Source organism: Octodon degus, unplaced genomic scaffold (assembly GCF_000260255.1).
Source record: "Octodon degus isolate 3935 unplaced genomic scaffold, OctDeg1.0 scaffold00041, whole genome shotgun sequence".
Lineage (NCBI taxonomy): Eukaryota > Metazoa > Chordata > Mammalia > Rodentia > Octodontidae > Octodon > Octodon degus.
The window spans coordinates 3,581,391-3,599,461 of NW_004524617.1; the positions used below are offsets into that span (position 1 = coordinate 3,581,391).

General features: G+C 39.0%; 1 protein-coding gene across 6 annotated transcripts in view; it reads left to right on the top strand.

Annotated features, from left to right (window-relative positions):
- Positions 1–2,370: 2,370 nt before the first annotated feature.
- Positions 2,371–18,071, top strand: part of Tab3 (TGF-beta activated kinase 1 and MAP3K7 binding protein 3) — a 74,081-nt gene continuing 58,380 nt past the window's right edge. For 5 of the 6 annotated variants that reach the window (XM_023715404.1, XM_023715399.1, XM_023715398.1 and 2 more), the window contains exons 1-2: positions 2,371–2,501; positions 3,889–3,946. The gene's annotated coding sequence lies outside the window, so the exon portion shown is untranslated. Of the gene's footprint in view, positions 2,502–3,888; positions 3,951–18,071 lie in introns of all 6 variants that reach the window. The other variant, XM_023715400.1, reaches the window with a different exon arrangement.

Sequence of the window (18,071 nt, forward strand, 5' to 3'; positions counted from 1 at the left end):
ACAGTTTCAGTGAAGCAATAACCTGACTAGCTCCATTCTCACCCACTTCAACCCTGGAGAGAAAGTTACGGTTAGCAAGATGGAGAAGATGAAGTAGACACTTAAAGGACAGAAAGAGAAGGTCCCTCTCCCCCACTTTCTTAATTCCAAGCTCCTCATTGGTAGCAGGACTCAATTTGGAGAGGACAAGATACAACTTTAAATTAAACTAAGTTTTGTGAAAGCTGAACTTTGTGGAGCAAAGTTGCTGCATTTGCCTGCCTTTGCCACGTAGTACGCAAAAGTCTCAGTGCCATAAAAGAATAAACAAGGGCCAGGGAGATGGCTCAGTGGAATAAGTGCTTCCCTGGCAAGCGTAAGGGCCTGAGTTCAGTCCCTGGTTCTGAAAAAAAAAAACCCATAATAGAATAAACATTTATTTTTCACTGAAATTTATAAATGGCTGGGGTTGCTCTGCTTGGCATAAAACTGATCTTGAAGCAGGCTTTCTCCAAGTATTCTAGCATGATGTTCTTCATTACATGAGGTGTGAGGCAGAAATGGATGCCCCCCTCCTTTTTTAATTGCATTCAACTTTCACAGTGAGTGCCTCTTGATGCTGGAGCTGCTCTGCTTCAAGATGCGGGTCTAAGTCAGAACTAATTCACATGTCTCATTGTCTTCCCCAGTCTGGGGAGAGACTGGAAGCTTCTGCAGGGTGGGGGCACTTCCTCTGCATAGCAGCAGTTGGATCCAGGTTGCAGTTTCCCGCAATTGCAAATCCAGTGTCCTGAGACCTCAGAGATGCCAGCACCAAGTAGTGCTTCTCTCTAAGCTCTGAAGCCTGCTTTCACATGGCCTTCATCCAAGTCTAAATTGTAATAATTCCAGCATGTTCCCTTTATCCCCCTTGCTCTAGACATCTTATCTGCTTCCTACAGTTGGTACTTCTGTTATACTTTACAACCTTTTTCTGGCATTTTCAGCTGTCTAATAACATAATAAATTTTCTGTTAAAATGATCAGGGTGGATTGTTCCGTGACATCTTGACTGATTCAGTGGACTAAATCAAATGCCTGTGGGATGTCTCCCAAGAATTCCTTCTTTAATTTGCAGAGATGTGAAACAGTGGTGTGCCGGAGGTAGCGATGGAGATGCTTATTTTTAAGTGAGTACAAGGTAGGGAGGATATCAAGAAAATACCCCAAAGAGGACATTTTATTTAATTGTGCAAATGACTGAACCCAGGACCTCTTGCATGCTAGGAAATTGCTCTACTACTGTGTTACATCCCCAGCAAAGAAGGCATTCTTTTTAAAATTTAAAGCTACTATATTTCTCTGTAGTTTTATTATACATTAAACTATAGTACCTACACAGTATATGATATCCTTCCTTCTCCGTCCTCGTTTGTATCAGAATTTACCACTTTAAAGTGTCATTGTTTTTTTTCTTCTCATCCATTTCAGGTTCAGGGGAAGGAGGTCTGACCCAGCTCAGTGAGGTTGGAGCATGTTTGTTTTCTAAGTACCTGGCACACAACAAATTTTGAACATACGTTTGAATAAATAAATGAGCGAGGAAAAATAAATCAGGAAATGGAGTTACTAGCATGAGACTTGGGAGGCTCATGTAGCACCAAACTGAAAGAGAAAGTTTGGTGATGTGACAGACAAGGAGGCCTGTGGCTGCCAGCTGTGAGCCCACGTCTACGTCCATGGGAATCTCTAGATAAACAACATAAACCAACAACCGAATGAAGAGAGGGTATCTGAGACTGCAATAATACTGTCACAAGGAGGATTGGGAGGAGCAAAGGGTTGGAAGATTCCCAGCGATGCAAGTGTGTTGGCTGTTAGAGCTTCTGAGGAATGACCAACACTTAAGGACGCCTCTCACTTTGGCACCTGATCCAGCCAAGCCCTTTAGTAGTTTCACTCCTGGTTCCTCCTCGCGCCTTTAGAGGAAACAGGTAAAACCCGGAGAACTGGGTCCCACCTTTCGGGCCGTTCTGAGCATGCGTGTTCCCAGCACTCTCGCGCAAGCGTATTAACTTCGTTCTCGCAGCCGGTACCGCCCATTTCCGATATGGGGGAGCATTTGCTTAGGCTACTTTATCACCTTTCTTGTGGTCCCCCGCCCTCCAGTTCCTGTGGGAGAAGCCTCGCGAGATTGCCTACAGCAGTCCCCAGCGGCGCCATCTTTGTGCCTGGCGAGCTACGGCGCCCGAAGGAAGCCGTAAAGCCGGCGGCAGCCCTAAAACTGGCGGCCAGCTTGCCAAATTCTCCCCTAGACCGGATCCAGGAAATACGAGGCGGGCCACGGTGGGAGGGACGCACTGAGGGAGGAGGGAGGAAAGGGGGCGGCGGCGGCTCACACCGGATCCGGGCTCCGCGCGGCTCGCACCCGAGGGGGGTCGGGTGGGGAAGCGGCGCTGGCCCGGACCCCCCCGCCCCCGCGGGAGCGGCCGACGGGCGTGAGGGCGAGGTAGCGGCCGCACACAGGGAGCGGCGTCCGCCGGGTGAGTGTTTGCGGGGAGGCCCGGCACCTGCCTGAGCCTGGGCGTCGTGGGTGTCCTGGGCTCGTTCCTGTGACCCCGCGTCCGGGTCGGTGACTGTGTGCGCGACTGCCAGTGTCCTGGGGACCCGGCTCGGCCCACAGCCGAGGTGGCCAGAATTGCAGGGACTGCGGGGCTGCTGGAGGTCTGCGCAGGGCCTGGCGCGCCTGAGCCCGCGCCCGCCTGGGACGCCCCAAGAGGCGGAGGGGAGAGGGAGTGGCCGGGGTGCAGGGTGCTTGCAGGCTTGGCATTCGCCCCTCGAGTGCAAGGGACGGTGCTTTTCCTCGCCTCTTCCTGGACGTTGCGAAGAGAGAACCTTTGTGGACGGGCTTCACGCCCCAGCAAGGTGTTTGGAAATGACAACTGTCAGCACTAGGGTAACGTCGGTGGAGGGTATTGAGACAGTGGAGAAGGTTAGTAGTTGTAGTAATTGTTGCAGAAGTGGTTTTCAGATCATTGTTGGCAGGTGTTGAGTAAGGAAAAAATATTGCTTGCGTTCATATAAAGATCACACAAACAGTCCTTTGAGGTCCGACAACGGGTTGGATTTCTTCCTTCTTGGAGTTGTATAGTTTTAACACGTTGTGCTTGTCCCTAAAGTACGTAAAAAAGCAGGATGTGGGGACTAGTGATGAGATGGGAGCAAGGAGAGATATAAGGTAAGCTAGCTGCCTGTAAAATCAAAAGTTGGCAGTGTGGATATGTTAAAATATAAACCATTGTCTGTCTTCACTAAAACATAATTTATTGAAATTCTTTAAGAAAATTTGCTGATTTTGTTCCAGTCAGAGGTTTCCAGTATAGTGTGTTTCTCAGTGATGTTTACCTGTCAGACAATAATTGTGACATATATTTGCTTATGGTTTCTAAAAGAACAACAGATTGACAAACTGACCTTGTTTTGCATACTTTTTCATTTTGGAAGTATAAGACAGTTTACTTTCTTTGCTAACGATTTGCAGTAGTATACAAAACCATTGTAAGAAATATTTTGATCGAGAAAGGGCTTTTGAGATGAGAGTTTAGTTTTGCAGTGTTAAATTATGAAAGGCCATCATCATCCCTGGCATTTGTGATGGTGGCTTTTTGTGAACACTGGAATAATGCAAGCATATTCAGATACCTAATTTTACACCAGTCTGTGATACGAGATTCTACAATATGAGGCATCCCCACTCTCCATTGCCTTTCACCTGGCTTTTGAACCAAGGGAAGTTAGACTTCAGTGAAGGTAAATGCTAAATATTGTACGTGATCTCCATTTTTACGTTTGACATACTATAATCTATGTTCAGTCACCCTGAATTTTCTTCCCTATGTTTATTTGACACATTCTTTTCCTTAATTATAGGGTACACTGTCCAGTTTGTGTTGGAGCTGGCTTTGAGTATATTCTGGCACTGGACTTGGTAGGTAATGTGCATTTGCATTTAATTCTTACAGTTACCATGTGCTAAAAATGTTGTTCATATTGCACACATAAAGACATTATAGTATTCTGTAACTTACATAGCTGGTTAAGTTGTAGATGTAGAGCTCAAAACTCCTGTGTCTGATTGATCCTGGACCATGTGTTCTTTCTATTGTACTTTGCATAAGTTTATGTGCTGACTTACAAATTTTACAAAGATCAAATTTTTGTTACAAAGAAACCTTTTGAGTTTTGTTAATCGTCTTGACAGCTTTCAGTATCCTTGAGTTAAGATAATCTCACACATTTTTTCTTTTCATCTGAGTCCATTTTCCAGCCCGAGTTTGAGCAAAATTCTGCTGATTTGTGAAGATTCTTGAGAGCCGATAGTGACCTGCCTGAAATTCAGGCATTTTCAGTAACTTTACCTCCTGTTTCAGCTTGCCCAAGATACTTCAAAAATGAAATACTTTGTTTATTCAGATCGTGAATTGTATTTCAAATGACATTACTAAAAGTAGCAAGTATTTCTAGGCATTTGAATTAGCTCTATAGGAGTTTAGAGGTATTTGCACACAAACCTCTACCTTCTCCAGCAAAGGGAGTACTTAACAGTCGATTCTGTTTTTCTTTTTAATGCAGTACAGTGGTTTTGGATTCAACTCATGGTTTGCAGAAAATATGGCAGATAATGCGGGAACCAGCATAATCCCTTATGGGGGGTGAGGATTTAAAAACCTTAGAAATGGTATTCCAGGCAAGATCTGAGATGTTAGTCAAAACAGCAGGAACACTTTGCAGGTTGCCACTTTTGTTTCCCAACGGTCTCTGCTGTGCTGTCATTGGCTCTTATCTCTCTAGTAAAGAGAGAAGGCCCACATCTGGGTACAGTTCGTCTGGACAAACAGCTGTAGAAATCGCCAGCAGCCATGAGATTGGGAGACGGTTGATCTGCCAGCCAGATCATTTGGTTAGGTTCACCTGTGTGATTATCTCTGGCTAGAAATTTTAGAAAAGCTGTTACACAGGTTGAGATTTGGTGCTTTATCTTTTTTTTTTTCTTAAGAGCACATTGGTTTAATAAGGACTTGAGAAGATACCAAAATCCTTGCCATGCAGAGACTTTCATTCTGATTTCCGGGGCGGGATGCAGGCACAGAATGAGGCTGGAGTTACCAGCTTGGAGTTGGAATGTGAAGGAAGCCAGTGATATAGGCAGGGAAGGAAGCATAAAGAGGCTTCAGGCAAGTTTGGATTGTGGGAAAGAGGGAGGGGCTAGACTGCATCGGGAGATGCTCCACTTCAGGAGACTGCTTCCTGGGAGCTGGGTAGGCACTAGGAGGATGAGGTCAGGATTCCCAGCAAGATCTGCAATGTGTCGGTAGAGTGGGACTCCCTTCTCAGCTGCTCCTGCCTTACACACTGCGAAGGACACACCCAGGATGACATTGGCCCAAACTTGGACTTATTCTCTGTCCAGTCCAGCTCAATCATAAATTTATCGACTTTTTCTTGATCCACGACACTTAGTTTCTTTTCCGGTAGAGTGGGGCCTAGAGTCTTGTTGATGTGCTCCACCACCTTCAGCCCTCCTTTCCCCAGGTACAAGGATTTGTCCTCATCTCTTAAGACAAGTTTTTGTTTGGCGGAACCGGGGATTGAACTCAGGCACTTGCACTTGCCAGGGAAGCACTTATTCTATTGAGCCATCTCCCCAGTCCGTCTCCATTTCTTAGCTCGAGAGCTTCATAAATACCCGTGAAAGCTCTACTAGGCACAGCTGCTCGGAATTGACCCTTGGCTGTGTGCAGGTCCACCTCCACTGTGAGGTTGCCCCTAGAGTCAAGGATTTCTCAGGCCAAGATTTTCTGCATGGCCATAGCTGTAGGACAGGAGTAGGGGGGCTCTGTCTTTTAAGAATTAAATTGTTTGAGGGCTTAAGAGAAGTATCCTTGTTTCATGGAAATGGAAAAAGAAAAAAAAAGTCTTACATTTCTCAGTACACGTCAGCATGTATATGTGTGATATGGAGTGTGGGACTGTGGTTTAAATAATGCCTTGGAGTCTTGACAGGCAATCTTTGGTCTGAATGAGCAAGTTCTTAATTATAGTTATACTCCCAAGAAAGAGTTAAATATACTTCTTTTACTTATGAAAGTAATTACTCATGGCATTTGTGCTATTAGGATTTTAAAAAATCCCTGACAGATGATAATGTTACTGAATGCTTAGCAAGTAAGTCAAAAAGCCCTTCTGAAATGATTTATATTGTCAGTATATAGAGAAAAGACATCAGGAAATTGCCTTGTATTTATTAAGTTTATTTTTTATACCTTCAGCAGAATCAGCCTCAAATTATTACCATGGCCACAGATAAGTGATTTGTCTTAGAGTAGACCTGATGAAATATTTCCAACTCTCAAACTGAATCCTAAATATTAAAGAACATTTATTAGAGTTTAATTTATTGACAGTTCTATTACTTTTTTTGTCTAGCTCTCCAATGTCCTACTGCCTTTTCTGCCTAAAATTTCTCACTTTAGTTTCCTCCCTTTCTTTCAGACGCTGTTCTTGCCATGACTTGGGTCCTTCCCTTAGTTTTCATTTGATGCTGAAGTTTTTGATAGGGTGGATTCTAACAAAAAGGGCCCTAAAACTTCTCTCAGTCCATTCTCCTCCAAATTTCTGTGCAGTAAGAGTTCAAGAGGGATATGGATATGACTCCTTGTCCAGACCCATTCTTTCTTGAAAAGGCATTTTAATGAGAATAACCAGAGAGAAGGAGACAGTGTCAGGACACCTGCTATGGTATCTCTTCCTCCCTCTCCTTAAGCATTAAAAAGTTTGTGAGAGCCCTTGTGCTGCTAGAGCAGGCACTGTTTCCTCTTCCTGTTCCTCAACCCACTCCATTGACATACTTTTTCCTCCTTTGAGCTGCCATCCCATCCTTCTCTCTCAGGCAGGTTTTGCCACCTTCTTCCTGATCTCTTCCCAGGCTGTGTCTGCCTTTTTGCCCTGCTTGTGTGCTTTTTCCCCTGTTCTGCCTTGATGGATGAGATTGAGGCTGTGGTCCAAGGGACACTCATGTCCCTAGTTAGAGAAGGGAAGATTTCCTTTTTCTACTTCCAGGACTCAATGGGGTAGGGTTAGTTGCTTCCTAAATGCTAAATGGCTTTTCTCAGAGAAACATTGCCTGCACAGGTTTGTCTTTTGTCAATAAAACTTCTGTAACCTTATGGATGTTTTGTGGGCTGGATGGGAAATCTAGTACATTGACTGTTGTTTCAATGAAAGCCAAGACCTGAGGTTTATGGAGGATTTTAAAAACCAGCTTATGTTCCAGAAGTTGTTGGAAGCTATCTCTTTTTTTTTTGATGAGTGAGATGATAGGTTGTTCATCTTTAGCTCTTCAAAATAATTTTAGTCCATTTCAGTTTAATGTTTGTTGTTAAGACAGATCTTCCAGTGCTGTTGAAAGAACAGTTTTATCTTTAAAAGGAATATCTTGTTCCCACAATTTCTTGCTGATGTTTTGAAACTTTTCAAAGGTATTGGACCTCTTTCAGTTATTTTATCCTAGTTTACTAAGTGGTAAATATAAAGTGTCTTTGTTTCACCTGATTATTTGAAAGTAAAGTTTTATTAATTTGTTGACCTTACATAGTGTCATCCCTGGGTTGTTCAGACAATGAAGTGCAAGATTTCAAAGTGATAAAAGCAAAGCCAAATATATTTTGAATTTGTTCTCTGTAATTGTGTTTAGTCTTACCTTGGTTGAAGGAAATATTCCTAATAAAAGGCAAGATGGTTCTTTTTTTCTTCTAACCACCATTTTGTTTTAAAAAATGAATTTGGGTGAGCACTCTATTCATTGTATGAGTTTACCAAATTCTTTACATACAGTGTGTTGATAAAGAACAGGTTCTCCAGGGATACAATGCTCAAAAGTTCCAATCTTCTGACATTAACTAGCTGTCTGTTCTTGGGCAAATTGCTTAATCTCTGATCTGTTTCCTCATTTTTTTGAAATAGGGATAATGTAATATCTACCTCACGTGAGCACCAAGTGAGTTAGAAGACAGATTGTATTTAAAATGTGTCCATGCTACATGCCCACCCAAAGTTATTCCTATTACATCGTCATTGTTATTATCATTACTATTATTACTGCTTTAGCTACCTTGTGAGATGATGCCCCTTCTTTCTTGGTGGTGGTTTCCTTGGTAGTAATTTCTTTTTTCTTTCTTTCTATCTATCTAGCTAGCTAGCTAGCTAGCTTTTTTTGTTTTGAGACAGGTTCTCATTATGTAGTTCAGGCGGCCTTGAACTCACTTGTAGCTCAGGCTGGCTTCAATCTTGTGATGATCCTCCTGCCTCAGAGTTGGAATTACAGGCATGGGCTACCATGCCCAGTTCTTGCTAGTAATTTCTTTCTTTGTTTCTTTTTTGATCTTTTGGAGACAGGGTCTCACTATGCAGTTCAGGTTGGCCTTGAGCTCACTTTGTTGCCTAGGCTGGACTCAAACTTACAATAATTCTCCTGCCTCAGCCTCCCAATTCTATAACTGGAATTATAGACATTCACCACCATGCCCAGCTCTTGATAGTAATTTCTTAAAAAGTTATTGAGGCTACCATGGAGAATAGTATATTAACTGCTAGATATATACACAGGTGACCATAATGAAAGAAATCTATAGACTATGAATTTATTTCAGTAGCATTATTCCTATCATGTTACGAACTATACCTCTTTGATGTATGAGCAAAACTAGGTTGACTATGCCTTTATTAAAATTGAATAGTCATGGCATCCATATGGCTAGAGTCTGTATAGAGGGAGACTCAATTTCTGGATACTGATTTATAAAGACTTTAAATTCTTTTTTCAAATCATTTTCCTGTAGAAAAAATGTTACATATGTTTTTCACATTCCCAGGCCAACCCACAATACCTGAATTTGAATACTGATAGTACTATAAAAACTAACTTCTGTGTGTAACAGTGTCTCAGCAAGAATATGCACAGTGTGCATCGGGTACTAAACAATGATTGCAGCCTTGCAGATGAATTTTCTGCATAGTCTTGGCAGGGATTCCCACATCTTAGGTAGAAAGTTTTCTTATCTGGGGAGGCTAAGAATACTGGGAGTTTTGGGTGCTAGTCTGTAGGAGGCAGAGGCTTTTTTCCTGACTTAGCTTCTCAAAAGGCTGTGCTGTAGAATATAGTGGTTAGGAGATGAACTGTGTGCCCAGAGTGTTTGTCTTCAAATCTCTGTTCCATTACTAACAGAACTTCTCATCTGTGAAATGTAGGTGACAGGAGTGCCTTGTCCACAGGGTTCTTAGGATTATTAAAAGTGTGAATATATGTGAAGAAATTGAAACAGGTCCTGGCCCATAAGACAGTGCATGAGAAATACTGTATATTTTTATTAAGCTTCACTATTTTAGAACCTTTGGAACACCCTTCTCTAATTGTTTTTCCACTGCCTATATCTCCTGTACTTAAGTAGGATTCTTTTTTGCAGTTTCCACTAGAGAATCATTTCAATTTTTTCCTCTTCCTTCCTGCTGTTTTTTGAAACTAATTTTGTTTCATAATATTGGAGAAAAAGGTAGCACTTAAAGCATCTTTTCTGTGAACCTGGGTCACTCCCCAATGTGGGTCTTGTGTGGATATTGATAAATTAGTTGATGATCAATACTGACTGCGTACATCTGATTGGCTCCAAATGTGTTTCTCAGGTTTTGCTAAGTCATCTTTATTTTTAAGCAAACTTTACTTTGAAATAATTTAGAATTAATAATTTTGGTATGTTACTGTTACCTAAACTGCACATTTTATTCAATTTTATCACTCTCATAGTTATTTTTCTCATTGCAAAGACAAAATAGGCAACACCCAAAGTTAGAGGAGGAGAGATCTATTTAGCTCACTGTTGTAGAGGGTTCTGTTCATTGCTGGCTGGCTCCAAGGCAGGGTGGCATGGCAGAGGGCATCGCAGAGGAGAAACAGCTCATGGTGAGCAGAAGACAGTAAAGTAGTGAAGAAACAAAGCAGCAAGCTATGACTGCAGCACCCTGTTCCTTATATTCTACTCACTCAGGATGGATAGCACTCACACCCAGGGAGGACCTTCCCAGCGTCCACTCCCAGAGCTACCAGTCAGCGGACTAATTCAGTACTCATACATCCTTGATCCCAGCATCCCATACTCTAGATCCAGTCACCTCTGCAAAGCCCCACCTACGACCTCATGAGACTTTGGGGGGCCATCTGATACAAGCCATAACAATCATTGTCCCACTAATGTCTGTTTTCTGCTCCAGATGCCATGTTACATTTAGTCACAAAGTATTTTTCCTTATTTCTATTTATATTATTGTGATCTCTAGTTCTTTGGTGAATGCATTTCTGTGGCTATAAATCCATTTTCTGATTTACTTTTCAGTGTTCTGAAGGTCCTTGAAAGCCAGGTGTTTCCTTTAGGGGTGGGAAGGGCAGAGGTTCATCTTGGTGCTGAACTTTATAGTCTGAAATAAAAAGAGAGTCCTATGATAGTGGAAAGAAGCCTATGGTTTTCAGGTTTAGACTAAAACATTTCTCTAATTTACAAACTTCACAGACTAAATGAATTACCTTATTTATTGTTCACTTTTTATGGATTTAACTTTAAAATGAAAAGTCTTGCTTTTTAATTTTTTTCTTTTTGGTGGTACCCAGGATTGAACTCAGGACCCTGCACTTGCCAGGCAAGCGCTTCGTCTACTGAGCTATCTCCCCAGCCCACCAATTTTTTTTTTCTTTTTCTTACTTTCCTTTCTTTCTTTTTTTTTTCTTGAGACAGAGCCTCATTATGTAGTTCATGCTGGCCTTGAACTCACTCCTGAGTTCTGGGATTACAGGCATGCCCTATCATGCCTGACTTTCTTTCAGAATGTTAAGCATACTTTGATATAGAAGTGAATTGGGATTAATTGGGTCAGGTTTTCACGTCTTCTTTTTTTTTTTTTTTTTTTTTTTTTTTTTTTCCAGGGATTGAACTCAGGACCTTGTGCTTGCTAGGCAAGCACTTATTCCACTGAGCTATATCCCCAGCCTTTTCAGGTCTTAGGGGGCCTGCCCCTTAGCTCAGTTCTTTAAGTGCCTGCTACAACAAAGCAGTCAGGCTCAGGTTGCTGTGGTTAGATCCCCACAACTCAAGGCAGCCAAACCTGCCCTGAAGGCATTCAGACCAAAAAAAAAATCCTTCTTCCATTGGGGCCTGCCCCTTAGCTCAGTTCTTTAAGTAGCTGCTTCAACAGAGCAGTCAGGCTCAGGTTGCTGTGGTTCGATCCCCACAACTCAAGCCAGCCAAACCTGCCCTGAAGGCATTCAGACCAAAAAAAACTTCTGCTTTTCAGGTCTTAAACTGTACTTAATAAACTAGTATTAAGTCAGTATAATAATTTAATATCAACATTTTAGCACCTTTCTTTTATATGAGCTTTAAAAAATAGCCTTGGCTCCATAGTGTGGCTATGATTGATTTTTAAAAGTCATTTGCTTGGATACCAAGAAACCTTATAGAATGGGTGCATTGTTATTCTGAATTACCACACATGCCTTAAATTTGATGTCAAAGTCTTCATTTAGTGTACACAGAATATTATCTGTTAGGCTGCACATCATAAATTTTACTTTTAAAAGTCTTATCTTTCCTGCCACAGAAATAACTTTTGGCTATTAGTCATGGGTGGCAAAGATATTAATTTTGAGTTGTTTGGATGAAAATGTTTCGGCTGAACATGGTGTGCATTGAGGGACCTGCCAATAAACAAACTCTCCTGGTGGGTGGAAATCCCCAGGAACTTAGAAAATTGGAAGGAGATGAGCCTAATTAAATAACTTTGTTTATACTTATTCTGAGCTTTTTATGACTTTGGACAAATCATCCAACTTCAAAGGAACTTGGTTTCTTTATTTGTAAAATTAGAGGGTTTGGCTAGATATGTCAATCTTTTCATTAGTTAATTTCTAAGATTTAAAAACAAAAACTTGCAAGATCATGTTGCTTATGTTAGAACATCATGAATCAACACTTGTCACTAAATCTAGATTTGTCAGTTTCTCCTATCGGATTCAAATAATTTCAGACCACAATTACTGTAAGTTTGAGAGTCACTAGTTGGTTTGACACCTCCATGAATAATTATTGATAATTAGCATATTGCTTTTAAAATGGTTATTTGGTTTTTATGCATTGACCTAAAGCAGTGCACTTAATACATTTTTGCTCTTGTGTTACCTTAAACAGTTTTGAAAAATGTGCTCCTTCATGCTTAAAAACAGAACCAAAAAGCCACTTAGTGAGCTTTAACCTAAAGTACACATTATCAGTAATGACCAGTCTGGTGAATGTTTTCCAACTAAGCATGTGTGTATATCAGCAACCATTTCAAGAAATTGCATACCATCAGCACTGAGAAGTACTGTTCACCACCCTGTCGCCCAGCCATTTTTCTTTTCACACCATGGATTCATTATGCTTCCTTTTGTACTTTTGTGTAAATGGAATCCTACTCAGCTCTTGCATGTTCTTGGGATCTGACTTACACAAAATAATGAAGATGTATCTATATTGTGTATAGTTGTAGGTTATTCATTCTTATTGTACACTGTTCTATTACACAAATATATAACTGTACACACACAGTTGATTTATATTGTTGTTGAAGTAGTTTTCAGGTGTAGTAGAATATTTTTGTGACCTTGGAGTGGAAAGAATTCTTGACTTACCATAATAATTATTTCTCTTAATATTCAGATTTGAAGAGTGAGAGAACAAGTTTATTGACACACAAGCATTTAGAAAGTGTTTTAAGTGCCGCTATATAGTTAAAATCTTTCATTCTGCACATCTCAAGGAGAGCCAGTATTTGTAGCAAAATATTCCAGGTAGACAGTTTGTGCTCTAATAACTATGTTGAGTGCAATTCCTTCAAAAATTTGCTATCTACTTCCTTGCCTTTTCTGACTTGTTGATTTGCAGTTCTGTTATATGCTGGAAATGAGCTTTTGCTGGTTGCAAATACATTCTCTCCTTTGGAGGCATGCTGTTTAATTTTTCATGTTTTTATAAACTATAAATAATATCGTCAGTATTTTTTGTATGTTTTAACTACGTCCAGTTTAAAATAGTATTTCTTATCCCGTGGTCTTGAAGATATTTTTTTCATCTTTCAGAAGCCAAAAGATGTTTTTTTTTTATTGTGTATCCTGTGAGGTAGGAAACATTACTTTATGTTTTTCTGGTATTGTTTTTCTAAATGGATATGTGATTGTCTCAGCACACTGGCTTTTTCTTACTATTGTGAGGAATCAAATGTCCCTGTCTGTTTCCTTTCTGTCTGTTCTGTTCCAGTGGTCCGTCCTTGTTCTGGTACCATGTTGTCTTATTTATTAATAGCTTTATAATAAGGCTTGATAGTTGGTAGAACAAGTTCTTCCACCATCTCCTTTGAGAACACCTTAGCTATTCTTGACCCTTTGCATATTTATATAAATTTATTATCGTCTTGTCATTTTCCACACACAAATACATAAAAATCCATTGTTTTGATTGAAATTGTGTGGACTCTAGAGCAATTTGGAGAAAATTGGCATCTTTATAATATTGTTTTCTGCTTCTGTGAATAGGTTACACTACTCCATTTATTTAGGCTCTCATTAATTTTTCTGTTTGTAAATTTCTCCAGTGAGTCAATGTTAACTTTGGAGTTTTATAGATACTTGATGGGTTTTAATGTTATGTAAATTTATGGACATTTTATTTCTATTTTTATGTTGACCTTTTCATAGCATTCATACTAGACCTTTACTACTTTTGGTAGTTATATTTAGAATTTTTGATTATATATTCCATCTTACCTACAAATGAAAATTTATTTCTTCCTTTCAAATCGTTATACTGTGTGTGTGGGGGGGTACTGGGAATTTGAACCCAGAGCCTCACACTGAGGCTACCTCCCCATCCTTTTTGAATTTTTTTTTGTTTTGAGACTGAAAGTATCATTAAGTCTCTTAAATAGCCCAGGATGGGCTCAAACATAAAATCCTCCTGCCTTAGCCGCCCAGAGTGCTGGGGTTATGGGCATGCACCACGTGCCCAGCCCAAATCCTTATACTTTTATTTGATTCTTTTCTTACTCTGCTGACTAGTACTTTCATGGTAACAAATAGAAGTAGTATTAGTGGGCATCATTCTTGTTCCTTTCTGCAGAGGAAAACTACCATTTCTCTATAAAATGTGATGTTTGCTTTAATGTTTTCCTAGATGTTACCAGATTAAGGAAGTTTTATTCTGTTCTTATTTTGCTAAGAGCTTATGTCATCAGTGAATATTGAACTTTATAATATGCTTTTCCTAATGTTTCCTAACAATGCAGTTTTGTTCCTCATCAAATTATACTGTTTCCTTTTGCTAACTGAACTTTGCATTCTTTTATTTTGCTTTAGAAGTTTAGATCTTTTTCACTAGTGAAGTTGCCTCTAATTTTTTTGTCTGACCTTGTCAAGTTTTTTTTTTTCTTCTTCAAGACACCAGTCTTACGGAAAACCCATTACTATTATGGACTACTGGACTATGTTGGAATATTTTGCTGAACTCACGTACCTACAATATTTAAATGACAATGGAATACTCTTCTCTGACAAAACTAAACAAAGAAAGGGGATATAAATGAACTACCATTTTGTATCTGTATACTCAAAATAGTTCGGATAGATATATAGCTACATTCTCTTAATTCAACAAATAGAAGGATTTGTTCTAATAGTGTTTGTGGACAGGATATCATGTCTGCATCTTATACAATGAATAACCACTAAGACAACAATATGCAGTTTATTAAGTATTGAAACTGTCCTACTAATCGGTTTTGAAACTGTCTCATTGCTATGTGTTTCTCAATAGAATTATTAATAAATAAAGGGAAAAAAGGGCAGAATCTATGTAGTTCCGTCAGGCCTTAAATTCACTGTGTATCTCAGACTGGCCTAGGTTTCAGGGCAGTCTTTCTGCCTCAGCCTCCTGAGTGTTGGAATTACAATTGTGTGTCACCATACTGGGCCCTTGTCAAGTTTTAGTAACCTTACATACCTGTCTTTAACTGTTCTGAAGAATTTATATTAAAATTGGCTTTAAGCCCAGTGGGGTGGTACAAGCCTGAAATGTCAGTATTCTGGGAGGTTGAGGCAGGAGAATCACAGGCTCAAGCTCAGTTTTGGGAACATAGCAACTTAGCAAGACCTTGTCTCAAAATAAAAAATTTAAGAGGGCCTGGGAGTGTAGCTTAATGGAAAGGCCCTGGTTTCAATCCATAGTACTGTGTTGGGGGTGTCTTTAAATACATGATAGAATACACAGTGAAGAGTTTTCTTTGTGGGAAAACTTTTAACTGCAGGTTCAATGTATAAAAACAGTATTCTTCAGTCTTATTTCTTCTTATGAGCCTTTCCGTAAGTTACAGCGGTACCCTGTTCAGAAATGCTTTTGTTTGCAAGAAGCCTAGCCATCTTTCCCACACAAGCATGAACATGGCCATCTTTTCCAGAATGGTAGAAGAAATTAAGTTCATGAACCAAGGCACCACTGTATATTGTTATAAAGGTTTGTCTGTTTCATTTTAACTTTTAAATGTATTGGTATATTTCGACACTTATCACTGAATGTCAGCAGAATCTTTAGTGCAAGTGCCCCCTTTCATTTATGCAGTTTATTCATCTTAAACGTTGATTTCAGCTTTTAATATAATATTTCCATCACCTTGAAAAGAATCAGTGCATTAATCAGCAATTATTCTCATCTGTCCCCCTCCATGTCAGCCTTAGGAGATCACTATAGATTTGCCTACTCTGAAAATTTTATATAAATGCTATTATACAATATGTAGTCTTTTGTAACCAAGCCATTTTCACTTAACATGTTTTCAAGGTTTACCTGCATTGCAGTGTGCATCAGTACTTCCTTTATTTTTATTGACACATTTATTGTTTGTGTATACCATATTTTATTCATCAATTGATAAACATTTGGGGTTGTTCTTTTGACTATTATGAATAATGCTGCCACAGACATGTGGGTACAAATTTTTCTTTCATAAATTTGGTTTCATTTTCCTCGGGCCTCTTAAATTCTTGGTACTAGATATATGCATCTTTTTCTCTTTTTAAAGAGAATACAAAATAGTGATAATTAAAAAGTTAGCAATATAGAATTTCACTAAATAATTTGAATTCAACAGTAGTTGTTGTTTTGCATACTATTGTCTTCTAATTAGTTGTTTAGATTACTGGATACGTGCTCGCAAAATTGAAAAAAAGTTATGAAAAATTAAGAAAAGGAAAAGTTTGTGCATTAACTGCTCCTTTCCATAGACCAGCAGAAATCAGCAGTACAATTATCCAAGCCATCCTGCATACATACATAGATATATCTCCCCTCCCCCTGTCCTTCTCTTCATCTTGGTAATTCTTTCCCTTTGAACAGATTCTTTCTTTCCCTTTTCATAACATCTATTTTACCTTTCAGATATTATTTATTCTTTCAGGTTCTTACACTAGCAAGGCAGTCCAATGTTTGCACAAGTGGGTCTGATTTATTTCTCTTAAGTGTATGATCTCTAGTTGCAACCATTTACCAGTAAAAGCCCTGACCTTATCATTTTGTTATAGCTGAATAATACTCCACTGTGTAAAAATACCGTATCTTTTTTTATCCATTCCTCAGTTGATGGCATTTGGGTTACTTCCAAGATTTAGCTATGACAAATTGTACTGCTATAAACATGGGTATACATATACCACTGTAGTATAATATTTTCAATTCATTTGGAAAAATATCCAGAAGAGGAATAGCTAGGTTGAATGGAACCTCTAATCCTAGTTTTTTGAGGAGTCTCCACACTGATTTCCGTAGTGGCTGTACCAGTCTACATTCCCACCAACAGTAGAGATAGGTTCCTTTTTCCCCACAGCCCCGCCAGCATTTATTATTTACTGACTTCTTGATGATATCTATTCTTTCTGGGTTGAGATGGTATCTCAATATTGTTTTAATTTGCATTTTTCAAATGGCCAGTGATGTGGAGCATTTTTTCATATATTTATGTGTCATTTGTATTTCTTCATCTGAGAAGTATATATTCAGCTCAGATGCCCAATTTTAGATTGGGTCTTTGAATTGGGAGGCACTGATTTTTTAAAATTCTTTTTTTTTTTTTTTTTTTTTTTTGTGGAACCGGGGATTGAACTCAGGCCCTTGCGCTTGCCAGGGAAGTGCTTATTCCACTGATCCATCTTCCCGGCCCAAAATTATTTATACGTTCTAGATAGAAGGCTTTTGTTAGAAGGACAGTTGGCTATAATTTTTTCCCAGTTTGTTTTCCCTGTCTTTTTAATGAACAATTTCACTAGATGCTTAGTAGTTAAAATTTTGTTTTTCCAAAAAACTTTCAACTTTGTTGCTTCTTCCATTTATATATATTTTCTATTTTGTTAATATTTATTTTTATACTTATTTTTTTCTTTCAGGATTATTTTGCTTTTCTTTCTCTAACTTCTTAAGATGGATAGATAGGAATTCACACCCTTATTTCCTTCCTAACATGCATTTAAAATTACACATTTGTTCCATTTTACCTGTGTCGTATAATTTTTGATATATAATGCTTTCATTATTAATTTCACAGTGTTTTCCAATTTCCATTGTGATTTTTTTGATCCATGAGTTACTTAAAAGTATATTTCTTAATTTTCAATAATGATAACTTTTTACATTTTTTTGTAATTGCGTTATGGTTTTTATCACATTTTCTGTAGAGAGTATACTTTGAGTGAATGAAATCTTTTACAGTTTCTTGAGTCCTAACTTGGCTGAGTGTGTGGTCAGTGTTTATAAATATTTAAGCACTTGTAAAGCATATATTCTCCAACTTTTAGATACAGCATTCTCTGTATGCATATTGATCAAGTTTCTTAATTGTATCATTTTTTTTGTTGTTTTTTTGGTGGAAGCGAGGATTGAACTCAGGCCCTTGCACTTGTCAGGAAGTGCTTATTTTACTGAGCCGTCTCCCTG